Source organism: Salmo trutta, chromosome 25 (assembly GCF_901001165.1).
Source record: "Salmo trutta chromosome 25, fSalTru1.1, whole genome shotgun sequence".
NCBI lineage: Eukaryota > Metazoa > Chordata > Actinopteri > Salmoniformes > Salmonidae > Salmo > Salmo trutta.
Genome location: NC_042981.1, coordinates 29,297,026 through 29,309,789, shown reverse-complemented (window position 1 = coordinate 29,309,789; position 12,764 = coordinate 29,297,026). Strand labels below are relative to the sequence as shown.

At 41.6% G+C, this 12,764-nt stretch overlaps 1 protein-coding gene across 2 annotated transcripts in view; it reads left to right on the top strand.

Moving 5' to 3' along the window:
* Window positions 1–1,511: 1,511 nt before the first annotated feature.
* LOC115162355 (signal-induced proliferation-associated 1-like protein 1) overlaps window positions 1,512–12,764 on the top strand; it is a 99,114-nt gene continuing 87,861 nt past the window's right edge. The window contains exon 1 of one of the 2 annotated variants that reach the window (XM_029713578.1): window positions 1,512–1,802. The gene's annotated coding sequence lies outside the window, so the exon portion shown is untranslated. The remainder of the gene's footprint in view (window positions 1,803–12,764) is intronic. The other variant, XM_029713577.1, reaches the window with a different exon arrangement.

Genomic DNA, 12,764 nt, shown 5'->3' with positions numbered 1-12,764 from the left:
TTTGGTTGTTTCCTATTATTTTGTGCCCAATTAATGGTAAATAATGTGTTGTCATTTTGAAGTCACTTTTTTTTGCAAATAAGAATATAATTTGTTTCTGAAATTACTTTGACATTAAAACGTTTTGAGCATCACACTTATTTAGTAGCCTACTAGTCTATACAGTAAGTTCATGCCCCCCAAACTTACCAATAATAGGGGAGGCTGGATTTTTTTTTGGGGGGGGGGGGGTTGTTGTGTATCATATTTTATTTTTATTTGCGCAGATTACAACCGGTTTAGACCTTACCGTGAATTGCTTAGTTACAAGCCCTTAACCAACAATGCAGTTCATGATATGACATGCCTGTGTAACTTTCTCATTCATCATTATTAACAATTCATTTATGATTGTGTGTAATCATGGTACATTAATATTCTATTCCTATTTACAATAAGTGACTGACTTAGTGAACCCTTTCCTCACTCTATTCCCATGCTGGCCAGCAGGTGATGCCACTGACTCATTGAGGAAAAAATAACATTGTCAAAATTGACATTTTAGTTGGAATGAAGTTATTGTATTCTACTTTTATTACCCGAAAAGTATCTTATTGTTCCACCATACAGCATGTGTAGTAATCATGTTATTTTACATTGTCTAGTTTCACATGTTTTTTAAAGACCTTTTTGTGTCGCAAAGTAGAAATAATATATTAATGGTACAGGTGTTGTATATCTTGTTAGAAAGGTACTTCCAGGTAATTCCCCTGTCCTGAACCAGCCCCATGATGACAGAGGCTGGCCTGCTATAATAGATTCTGTGTCTACAGGCATATGCATACGAAATGGTGCCAAGTTTCTCAACATCACACCCCCTGCAGTCCCCTTGTCTACCCTGTCCATCCTGTGTCACTGAACACTAGAATACCTCCAGTCATTCTTCTGATCCCCATTGTTTTAGTTCCAATAAATGGGAGGTTTTGGCAGAGCCACCCAGCAGTAGAGGAAAAGACAGAGCATTGCATATCTTCTCAACTAGTCCCATCTACTGCTGACTGAGACAGTGCTGCTGAGTAATGCCCTAATGTAATTTATGTTATGACAGTCCCTGGAGAAATCTGGGACAACAGATAGGCTACTTTTCTCTGAGGTAGCTATGCATTTTCTCTAAAGCCTGTTTTTTGCAAGTAGAATGAGTGCCTTGACTAACGCAATACCGTAGCTCAGTCCAGAAACAACCTATAGCCCCTATACCCCCATAGCCAAAATGTACAAGAACTCTAGGATAAGAAGCCTATAACTCGTTATGGGAAACAGAAAGCTCATATGACACAGAAATGATTGATTGCATTTCATCATATCACATTGACTGATTTGCACAGTATTGCAGTTGAGTTCATTTGCTCTATCCTAGATAGGGGTTGTTTTTCTTTTCGAAGGGCCAATTCAAGAGAGCTACTGCAGAAACACAACCAGGTGAGCAGAAATGGATTTGTTACCACAGTAACGTTTGCTTTATAGTATGAAGTCCTCTCGCGAGATTCCAGTACAGCGAGGGAGGGTGGTTGGTATGATCTCATCACTACAGCAGCTGCATAGTGCAGCGAAGCAAACCCGTAACTTTGTATCAAACTTCTACATATCTGACGAAGGCAACAGGATCATTTGGGATTTTAACCTGAACGGAAACAACTGTTTAAAGCAATATACATAACGGTGTTGCTGCATTTTTACACTGACGGGTCTTGGAAAAACAAAAGGGGAAAAACGCTTAGTATTGTGTTCATGCCATCCAATGGTTAACGGGAAGAGGAGAAAAGGTGAGTCGGGAAACATGCGTTTTAACGTTGGGGAACGATCCATGTCATGTGCATGATGTTTTGAGGTACATGGTCGCAAGCAACATCAGGATAGTCTCCTCAACCAATAAACATTTTACACAGCGACATCTGACCGATTAGTATGTGTTCTATAGTAGCCTACATTAGAGTGCGCAATCAGGGTATTTTCTTTCCCGAAAGTAGGAGGGAACCAGAAAGGTTGCTTTGTGGGTTCAGAACGCGCACTCTGCGCGTGACGAGTGGAAAATGTCAATTTTGGTCAATGGAATCCGCAATTATATCACGTTCGTCAAAGACAATGTGCATCGTTTCGGGTCCAACTTGGGTTTGGTGATTTCCAGGTGGCATCGAGCAAACGGGCTTGATGTAATAGCGCTGTAATAGGTGTGTAATGCTGCAGCTTTCTGTGTAGTCCCCTCCTTAGCAAGCTATAGCCTACATCATTTTCTACCATTAATATAGTTAGTTCGGGCCTCTACAGGTGGTGGGTTAATGTAGCTGAAGGGTTAATGTTGATGTTCCTTTGTAAGTGACAGACCACCACTATCAACCCAAATGGTTAAACAAACTATTGGGCATTACACATCTTGCTATGAGCAAGGCAACAACCATTGATGTGGATTGGACTGTCACAAGGGATAACACTAATGTCTACACAACTAGTTGGTACAAAAACTGTACATTATTGCTCAACACTGTGCACTTAGGAGAAACCCCTTCAAATTACTAGATTCAGCTATTTCAGCCACACCCGTTGCTGACAGGTGTATACATTCGAGTAAACAGCCATGCAATCTCTATAGACAAACATTGGCTGTAGAATGGCCTTACTGAAGAGCTCAGTGACTTTCAATGTGGCACTGTCATAGGTTGCCAACTTTCCAACAAGTCAGTTCATCAAATTTCTGCCCTGTAAATGCTGTTATTGTGAAGTGGAAATGTCTAGGAGCAACAACAGCTCAGCTACGAAATGGTAGGCCACACACGCTCACAGAACAGGACCACCGAGTGCTGAAGTACGTAAAAATCGTCTGTCCTCAGTTGCAACACTCACTACTGAGTTCCAAACTGCCTCTGGAAGTAACGTCAGCACAATAACTGTTCATCGGGAGCTTCATGAAATGGTTTTCCATGGCCGAGCAGCTGCACACAAGCCTAAGATCACCCTGCGCAATGCCCAGCTTCAGCTGGAGTGGTGTAAAGCTCGCCGCCATTGGACTCTGGTGCAGTGGAAACATGTTCACTGGAGTGATTAATCACTCTTTACCATCTGGCAGCCCCAATGCATAGTGCCAACTGTAACGTTTGGTGGAGGAGGAATAATGGTCTGGGGCTGTTTATCAATGTGCGGGCTAGGCCCCTTAGTTCCATTGAAGGGAAATCTTAACGCTACAGCATACAATGACATTCTGCTGCCAACTTTGTGGCAACAGTTTGGGGAAGGCCCCTTCATATTTCAGCATGACAATGCCCACGTGCCCAAAGCGAGGTCCATACAGAAATGGTTTGTTGAGATCAGTGTGGAAGAACTTGACTGCCCTGCACAGAGCCCTGACCCCAACCCCATCGAACACCTTTGGGATGAATTGGAACGCTGACTGCGAGCCAGGCCTAATTACCCAACATCAGAGCCCGACCTCACTACCCGCAGCAGTGTTCCAACATCTAGTGAAAAAAGAGTGGAGGCTGTTATAGCAGCAAAGGGGGACTAACTCCATATTAATGCCCATGATTTTGGAATGAGATGTTCAGCAAGTGTCCACATATTTTTTGTCATGTAGTTTATTTTTGTGTGCAACCTGTGAGACATGGTAGAAATTACACTGAACAAAAATATAACCGCAACATGTAAAGTGTTGGTTTCATGAGCTGAAATAGGTCCCAGAAATGTTCCATATGCACAAGAAACGTATTTCAGATTTGTTTACAACCCTGTTACATCCCTGGGGCGGCAGCGTATACTAGTGGTTAGAGTGTTGGACTAGTGTCCGAAAGGTTGCAAGTTCAAATCCCCAAGGTACAAATCTGTCATTCCGCCCCTGAACAAGGCAGTTAACCCACTGTTCCTAGGCCGTCATTGAAAATAAGAATTTGTTCTTAACTGACTTGCCTAGTTAAATAAAAGTAAAAAAATCCCTGAGCATTTTTCCTTTGCCAAGATAATACTTCCACCTGACAGGTGTGGCATATCAAGAAGCTGATTAAACAGCATGATCATTACACAGGTACACCTTGTGCTGGGGACAATAAAAGGCCACTCTAAAATGTGTAGTTTTGTCATACAACACAATGCCACAGATGTCTCAAGTTTTGAGGGAACGTGCAATTGGCATGCTGACTGCAGAAATGTCCACCAGAGCTAATGCCAGAGAATTGAGTGTTCATTTCGCTACCATAAACCGCCTCCAACGTCGTTTTAGAGAATTTGGCAGTACGTCCAACCGGCCTCACAACCCCATACCACGTGTAACTACGCCAGCCCTCCACATCCGGCTTCTTCACCTGCAGGATCGTCTGAGACCAGCCACCTGGACAGCTGATGAAACTGTGGGTTTGCACAACCAAAGAATTTCTGCACAAACGGTCTCAGGGAAGCTCATCTGTCTGTTTGTCGTCCTCACCAGGGTCTTGACCTGACTGCAGTTTGGCATCGTAACCGACTTCAGTGGGCAAACTCTCACCTTCGATGGCCACTGGCATGCTGGAGAAGTGTGCACTTTACAGATGAATCCCGGTTTCAACTGTGCCGGCAGATGGCAGACAGCATGGCGTTGTGTGGGTGAGTGGTTTGCTGGTGTCAACTTTGTGAACAGAGTGCTCCATGGTGGCGGAGATGTTATGGTATGGGCAAGTATAAGCTATGGACAACAAACACAATTTAATTTTATTGATGGCAATTTGAATGCACAGAGATAACGTGATGAGATCCTGAGGCCCATTGTCGTGCCATTCATCTTCCGCCATCACCTCATGTTTCAGCATGATAATGCACAGATCCATGTCACAAGTATCTGTACACAATTCCTGGAAGATGAAAATGTCCCAGTTCTTCCATGACCTGCATACTCACCAGACATATCACCCTTTTAGCATATCTGGGATGCTCTGGATCGACATGTACAACAGCGTGTTCCAGTTCCCACCAATATCCAGAAACTTCGCAAAGCCATTAAAGAGGAGTGGGACAACATTCCACAGGCCACAATCAATAGCTTGATCAACTCTATGCGAAGGAGATGTGTCGCGCTGCATGAGGCAAATGGTGGTCACACCAGATAATGACTGGTTTTCTGATCCACGCCATTACCTTTTTTTAAAAGTATCTGTGACCAACAGATGCATATCTGTATTCCAGTCATGTGACATCCATATATTAGGGCCCCATTTATTTATTTAAATTGGCTGAACTTATATGAACTTTAACACAGTAAAATCTTAGAAATTGTTGTGTGTTGCGTTTATTTTTTTGTTCAGTGTACTTAGTTTCAGGGGCAATTCAAATGACCAAGTAATAGCCTATTGAATTACATAACGCTATTGGTTGAAACTTTATAAGGCAGGCAATGTTTTGGCATTGAATGAGCCCTACAGTGGCAAATCTGGATTCACTTGGACACAGGATTTGAATTAGACCTCTATGACCGGCTGTTACTGACAGTTCCAGTAGCTGTCAGAAGGAGTCCAAATAGAGTAGATTTAGCACTCATTCACTGTTTGCTCTTTTTTTATATATATATCTTTGCATTTGTACTTGCTGTCCTATGCAGATACGAGCTTCAGTGTTTAATTCCCCCCCCCCCCTAATAGTCCATCTGTATTGGTGTATTCTATTCTGTGTAAACCTGCTTGGTTATGGTGGGATGTGTCAGATAGGGCGAGGAAAGAATATTGAGTTGCATAGTTGGCAAAATATTAGCATTCTTCATAAACTTGGCTGACTGATGACTGGGATAACATCAGTCAGGTTCATAGTCATAACAATTGAAGACCTCTGTTTTGCCGTTTAATAAATATTTTCTTTACACCATTACTCTCATATTTAGTCTGATATTGTTTTGCTGATGCCAAATCATCATGCAAACTGGACCAGTGCCTCTTATTATGGAGTTTTCACTTTCAATCAATCCAGTGCTGACACTACTATGGGAAAAAGTATCTTTCTATTTTAATCTTCATTGATGGGAAAACCAGTCTCTGCTTTGTGCTATAGACAAAGATATCCTTCATGGTTAACATAAGACAATAGTATAGGATACAGTGGCTTATGAAAGTATTCGCACACACACCCCTTGGCATTTTTTCTATTTAGTTGCCTTACACCCTGGAATTAAAATAGATTTTTGTTGGGGGGTTTGTACCATTTGATTTACACAACATGTCTACTACTTTGAAGATACAAAATATTTTCTATTGTGACACAAACAACAAATAAGACAAAAAACTGAAAACTTGAGCGTGCATAAGTATTCACCCCCCCCCAAAAAAAGTCAATACTTTGTAGAGCCACCTTTTGCAGCAATTACAGCTGCAAGTCTCTTGGGGTACGTCTCTATAAGCTTGGCACATCTAGCTACTGGGATTTTTGCCCATTCTTCAAGGCAAAACTGCTCCAGCTCTTTCAAGTTGGATGGGTTCCGCTGGTGTACAGCAATCTTTAAAGTCATACCTCAGATTCTCAATTGGATTGAGATCTGGGCTTTGACTAGGCCATTCAAAGACATTTCAATGTTTCCCCTTAACCTCCCTGGGCAAGGTGGAACAGTCAACAGCCAGTGGAATCGCGTGGCGCGAAATACAAATACTTCATAAATGCTACAATTTCTCAAACATATGACTATTTTACACCATTTTAAAGACAAGACTCTCGTTAATCTAACCACATTGTCCGATTTCAAAAAGGCTTTACAGCGAAAGCAAAACATTAGATTATATCAGGAGAGTACCCTGCCAAAAATAATCACACAGCCATTTTCAAAGCAAGCATATATGTCACAAAAACCAAAACCACAGCTAAATGCAGCACTAACCTTTGATGATCTTCATCAGATGACACTCCTAGGACATTATGTTATACAATACATGCATGTTTTGTTCAATCAAGTTAATATTTATATCAAAAAACAGCTTTTTACATTAGCATGTGATGTTCAGAACTAGCATACCCACCGCAATCTTCCGGTGAATTTACTAAATTACTCACGATTAACGTTCACAGAATACATAACAATTATTTTAAGAATTATAGATACAGAACTCCTTTATGCAATCGCATTGTCAGATTTTAAAATAGCTTTTCGGCGAAAGCACATTTTGCAATATTCTGAGTAGATAGCCCGGCTATCACGGCTAGCTAATTTGACACCCACCAAGTTTGGCCCTCACCAAACTCAGATTAACTATAAGAAAAATTGGATTACCTTTGCTGTTCTTTGTCAGAATGCACTCGCAGGACTTCTACTTCAACAACAAATGTTGTTTTGGTTCCAAATAATCCATAGTTATATTGAAATAGCTCTGTTTTGTTCGTGCGTTCAGGTCACAATCCGAAGGGTGACGCGCGAGCGCATTTCGTGACAAAACAATTGAAAATATTCCATTACCGTACTTCAAAGCATGTCAAATGCTGTTTAAAATACATTTTTATGCGATTTTTCTCGTAAAATAGCGATAATATTCCAACCGGGCGACATTGTATTCATTCAAAGACTGAAAGATAAACATGGAGTCGTCTCGTGGACGCGCATCTCCAGTGTTATTGTTCCCTGCCTGACCACTCACAAAAACTCCTGCTGTTTTTCGCCCAGAGACTGCAGAGACGTCATTCCATTTTCTGGCGCCTTCTGAGAGCCAATGGAAGCCTTAGAAAATGTCACGTTACAGCAGAGATGCTGTATTTTTGATAGAGATGCCACAGAAGGACAACAAATTGTCAGACAGGGCGCTTCCTGTATGGAATCTTCTCAGGTTTTGGCCTGCCATATGAGTTCTGTTATACTCACAGACACCATTCAAACAGTTTTAGAAACTTTAGAGTGTTTTCTATCCAAATCTACTAATTATATGCATATTCTCGTTTCTGGGCAAGAGTAGTAACCAGTTTAAATCGGGTATGTTTTTTATCCGGCCGTGCAAATACTGCCCCCTAGCCCCAACCTGTTAAACCACTCAAGTGTTGCTTTAGCAGTATGCTTAGGGTCATTGTCCTGCTGGAAGGTGAACCTCCGTCCCAGTCTCAAATCTCTGGAAGACTGAAACAGGTTTCCCTCAAGAATTTCCCTGTATTTAGCGCCATCCATCATTCCTTCAATTCTGACCAGTTTCCCAGTCCTTGCTGATGAAAAACATCCCCACAGTATGATGCTGCCATCACCATGGTATTCTCTGGGTGATGAGAGGTGTTGGGTTTGCGCCAGACATAGAGTTTTCCTTGATGGCCAAAAAGCTCAATTTTAGTCTCATCGGACCAGAGTACATTCTTCCATATGTTTGGGGACTCTCCCACATGCCTTTTGGCGAACACCTAACATGTTTGCTTATTTTTTTCTGGCCACTCTTCCGTAAATCCCAGCTCTGTGGAGTGTACGGCTTAAAGTGGTCCTATGGACAGATACTCCAATCTCAGCTCTGGAGCTTTGCAGCTCCTTCAGGGTTATCTTTGGTCTCTTTGTTGCCTCTCTGATTAATGCCCTCCTTGCCTGGTCCGTGAGTTTTGGTGGGTGGCCCTCTCTTGGCAGGTTTGTTGTGGTGCCATATTCTTTCCATTTTTTTAATAACAGATTTAATGGTGTTCTGTTCAAAGCTTTAGATATTTTTTTATAACCCAACCCTGATCTGTACTTCTCCACAACTTTGTCCCTGACCTGTTTGGAGAGCTCCTTAGTCTTCATAGTGCCGCTTGCTTTGTGGTGCCCCTTGCTTAGTGGTATTGCAGACTCTGGGGCCATTCAGAATAGGTGTATATATACTGATATCATGTGACAGATCATGTGACACTTAGATTGCACACAGGTGGACTTCATTTAACTAATTATGTGACTTCTGAAGGTAATTGGTTGCACCAGATCTTATTTAGGGGCTTCATAGCAAAGGGGGTGAATACATATGCATGCACCACTTTTCCGTTTTTATTCTTTTGAATTTTTTGAAACAAGTACTTTTTTTCATTTCACTTCACCAATTTTGACTATTTTGTGTATGTAAATTACATGAAATCCAAATAAAAATCAATTTAAATTACAGGTTGTAATGCAACAAAATAGGAAAACCGCCATGGGGGGTGAATACTTTTGCAAGGCACTGTATATGCAGCTCACATCTCATCACCAGAGTGTGATGACTGTAGGTCATTACTAAACTCTAAGACTCTAAGAACAGGTCAGTCATGAGGAGCATGACATCCAGCCACAGTATACGGCAGACAACTGTGTGGGACAGTAGCCAACAGCAGGGTCAGGGAGGTGGACTCCAGGGCAGGCTCTCCAGGGCAGGTACGGTTTTGAGCATTGTTCAGGTTTATAAAGTGCCTTTCTGGAATGTGTTTGCTTCAATTCTGAGTAGCCATCGTGAAATACTAACACTAACTGTTTGCTTTGTTGTTCATAAGAGTAAGCCTACACTCTACCAAAAATGGGTTCCAAATGGGTTCTTTGACTGTCCCCATAGGAGAACCCTTTTTGGTTCCAGGTAGAACCCATTTTGGTTCCAGATAGAACCCTACATGGAACCCAAAAGGGGTTCTACCTGGAACCAAAAAGGGCTCTACCTGGAACCAAAAAGGGTTCTTCTATGTGGACAGCTGAAGAACCCTTTAAGGTTCTAGATAACATTGTGTCAAAACGGTGCTATCTATTTAAGTGATAATGCCAGAGAAGGCAGTGTTTGGAGGATATACTGGCACAGGTGTCCAAACACCGGCTTCAAGGGCATTATCACTTTTATGCAACGGGTTGCCAACATATTCATAATGATTGACATATTTTCATTAACTTTATTTTGATGCATTTATTAATACTATTTAATTCTTCCAAAAGATATACTGTAGTCCTGATACAAATCTAGGGTTGCTACCCAAGCTGGCTGGTTATTCGTTCTATCGGTTCGGTTGCCAGAGAACGAACAACTGCAACCCAGTTGTTCGTTCTAAATGTTCAATTGCCATACTGGCTGGCAGCGTTCTTATCCCTTGCTTGCTAGCTAGCCAACTACGGCTAACAGTCACGTCAAACAGTATAGCCAGAATAATGACAGTAGCTGCCTTTGCATTTGTTTAAGCTGTTTTCTAGTGACATTTACTTGGATACATCCATAACAATGAGCTAATGAGGCGGCATAGAAAATGTGCTCTCTCGTCAGGACACTTGTTCAGAAGAGCTAGCCAACAACACCGCTAACACAATCACTTCAAACTAAAGCTGGAAAGACTGCAAACTAGCTGGACTTTGTTTCGTTTGACCTTTTTTCAATTGACATTTCTTGCTATATATCCATAAAAATTATGGCAGGTGATTCATGATTTCGACTGGCAGAGAAACGCTGCCTGGCTGTCTGTCTCGTTCCAACTCCCGACACGTTCATTACTATGGGACAGCTGGAGATTGAATTTCAATATTGAAACAATGTTGCAAATGTTGGAGAGACAGACAGCAAGGTTTATACAAATCTCTGCTATTTAAAAAACTCAATGTTACTCTAAAAGAAATGTGAGGTAATGTCTAGAGGCTTTTTATAGTGGAAATCAGGTGTATAAATTGCCTCGCTGGGCTGATGAGATAGTGGATTGCACAGTAAGATGGAACAGAGTACACAGGCATTTTAACATCATAGATTTAGCCGGTGGTAACTTGTGGAATAGACACCGGCTAGAATGCGGTTTTAACCAATCAGCATTCAGGATTAGAACCACCTGTTGAATAAAGGTATACAGTAACATGTCATGATAAGATTACAGAGTGGAATATGATTCCAGGCCAATTAAATACCCGGGCCCGCCTGCCTATTTATTAAAGGTGCTCAAATGTTTACATTCAACAATAATTAGGATAATCAGTTTGAATTCTCATTCGAAAGACACTGTCTAGTCCACTGTGAGTTTGAGACTTAAGTCGTCTCTCTCCTTTTAAAACAGTTCTTCACCTCGAGTAGACAATGTTGTCTGGCTTCCCTCCTTATGTTAGTTGGTCAAGGCTGAAAACAGACATAACAGACTCTGGGATGTGCCACTGAATGGACTGATACACCAACATGTCTGGTGTCAGTACAAGGCCATCTTCTTTTAATTTCTATTCTGACTCATCACTGTGAAATAAAATAAGTGGATTGACCTTTTGGCCAACCGTCCGTAACCACAAAAGATAACGACTAGAAATGTATTACCATTATGGAAAAATTAGTAGGCTCCTGTTCATATGATTAAGCAGTGTTTGTCAGACCCAAAGGCAGAAGAGTAAATGATTGGCTTGGCAATCTGTCCTCCAGTGCCCTACGATGTCACCATTGAATTGAAGGGGAGTGATAAATCTGACTGGGATGAGGATGACTGTAGTAGTGTCTCCTATTAAACTGTTGGAATGCACCGGCTTTGTCTGCTTGGGCCTACCGGGGGTATGCCAACCGATGGAAACGGAGAGAGAGCTCAGTACTCACAATGGAGATGATGTAATCTCTTTCAGCTCGCTGTCACAGAGTACATGCAGATGAACAAAGAAAACTTCCCCTTCGACCACGTTTGGGGAACGTCAACCTCACAGAAATGCTATTGGCGTTTGTGGTTTTACTATTATTTATGTGGAGATCAAATGTTTTGCCTTGTGACAACCCCCCTACTTATTCTCCTGATGAGGCAGAATGTAATGTAGTGGTGCAGGTGCAACATAGTTGATGTGCTGATTTGGGACAAGATGTCTATTCTAATCTAGCCCTCCCACAGCTGACAAATAGTCCTATTCCCTACAGTGTCAGTCCAATTCTTGTTCTGCCCTGATAGTCTGTTAGTCTGTTGCTAATGCTGATGAACTCAAGTAACCTCACACTAAAGCCTTGTTCACACTGCATGCCTTAATGCTCAAATCAATTTTGTTTTTCAAATCCTTTTTGGAATACTGACTGGCCAAATGGTATATGTATGTGTTCAGACAGCAGCCATTTACTGACATGGCTACGCTAGTTGTCATAGTGATGACGGGTGTGTGCACAGTGGTGTAGGCTGATGATGGTGATGCTCGTGCTTCCTATCACTCAGAAGTTATGTAGCAAGCTAGGGTGACAACCAATGTTCCCTCCATTTTTTTCAGCACTGAGCAAATTTCAGGTCTGCTGAGCGCAAACTTGAACTTGTCAAAATTCTGTGCAACTTTCGGCGTGCGTTTATTGTGAACACTGAGGCTGTACCCGCTTTAAGTTACAGTGCCAAGAGGGCTACTGTGGCTATTTGATCATAATGTAGACCTACCAGAGTGGCCTACCATCAAAAACAAGAGAAAAACGCACCCCATAACATTTTAACATAAATAAATAGCTGTTCTATCATTCAGCCTGCAGTAGCAGCCTATGTGTGGTGTTCAATGCCTACATTCCATGAGACTTAAAAAAAACGTGCAGGGCTTGACATTAACCTGTTTATCCACTTGTCCATCAGACAAGTGGATAACAGGTGACTGAAAATGTTGTGTTTGATGCAAGAAACCACTTTACAAAATAAAATGCATTAATATTTACAACCATTATTACAGAGAATCAGACAAATTATGCTACGCTCTGCCTATTGGCTACTTAGCTTATTCAAGATCGTCTCAAAATACAACACTTCCCCTTTAAGACGTAAAAAAGCTCAAAGATGGCTAGAAATGTACACATTTTGTGCTCTTGTTGGAAGCAACGACTCCCCCTTTGTTGACCCGAAATGAGCTATAACTGGGCTAATAACTCACTAACTAGCAAAGAATA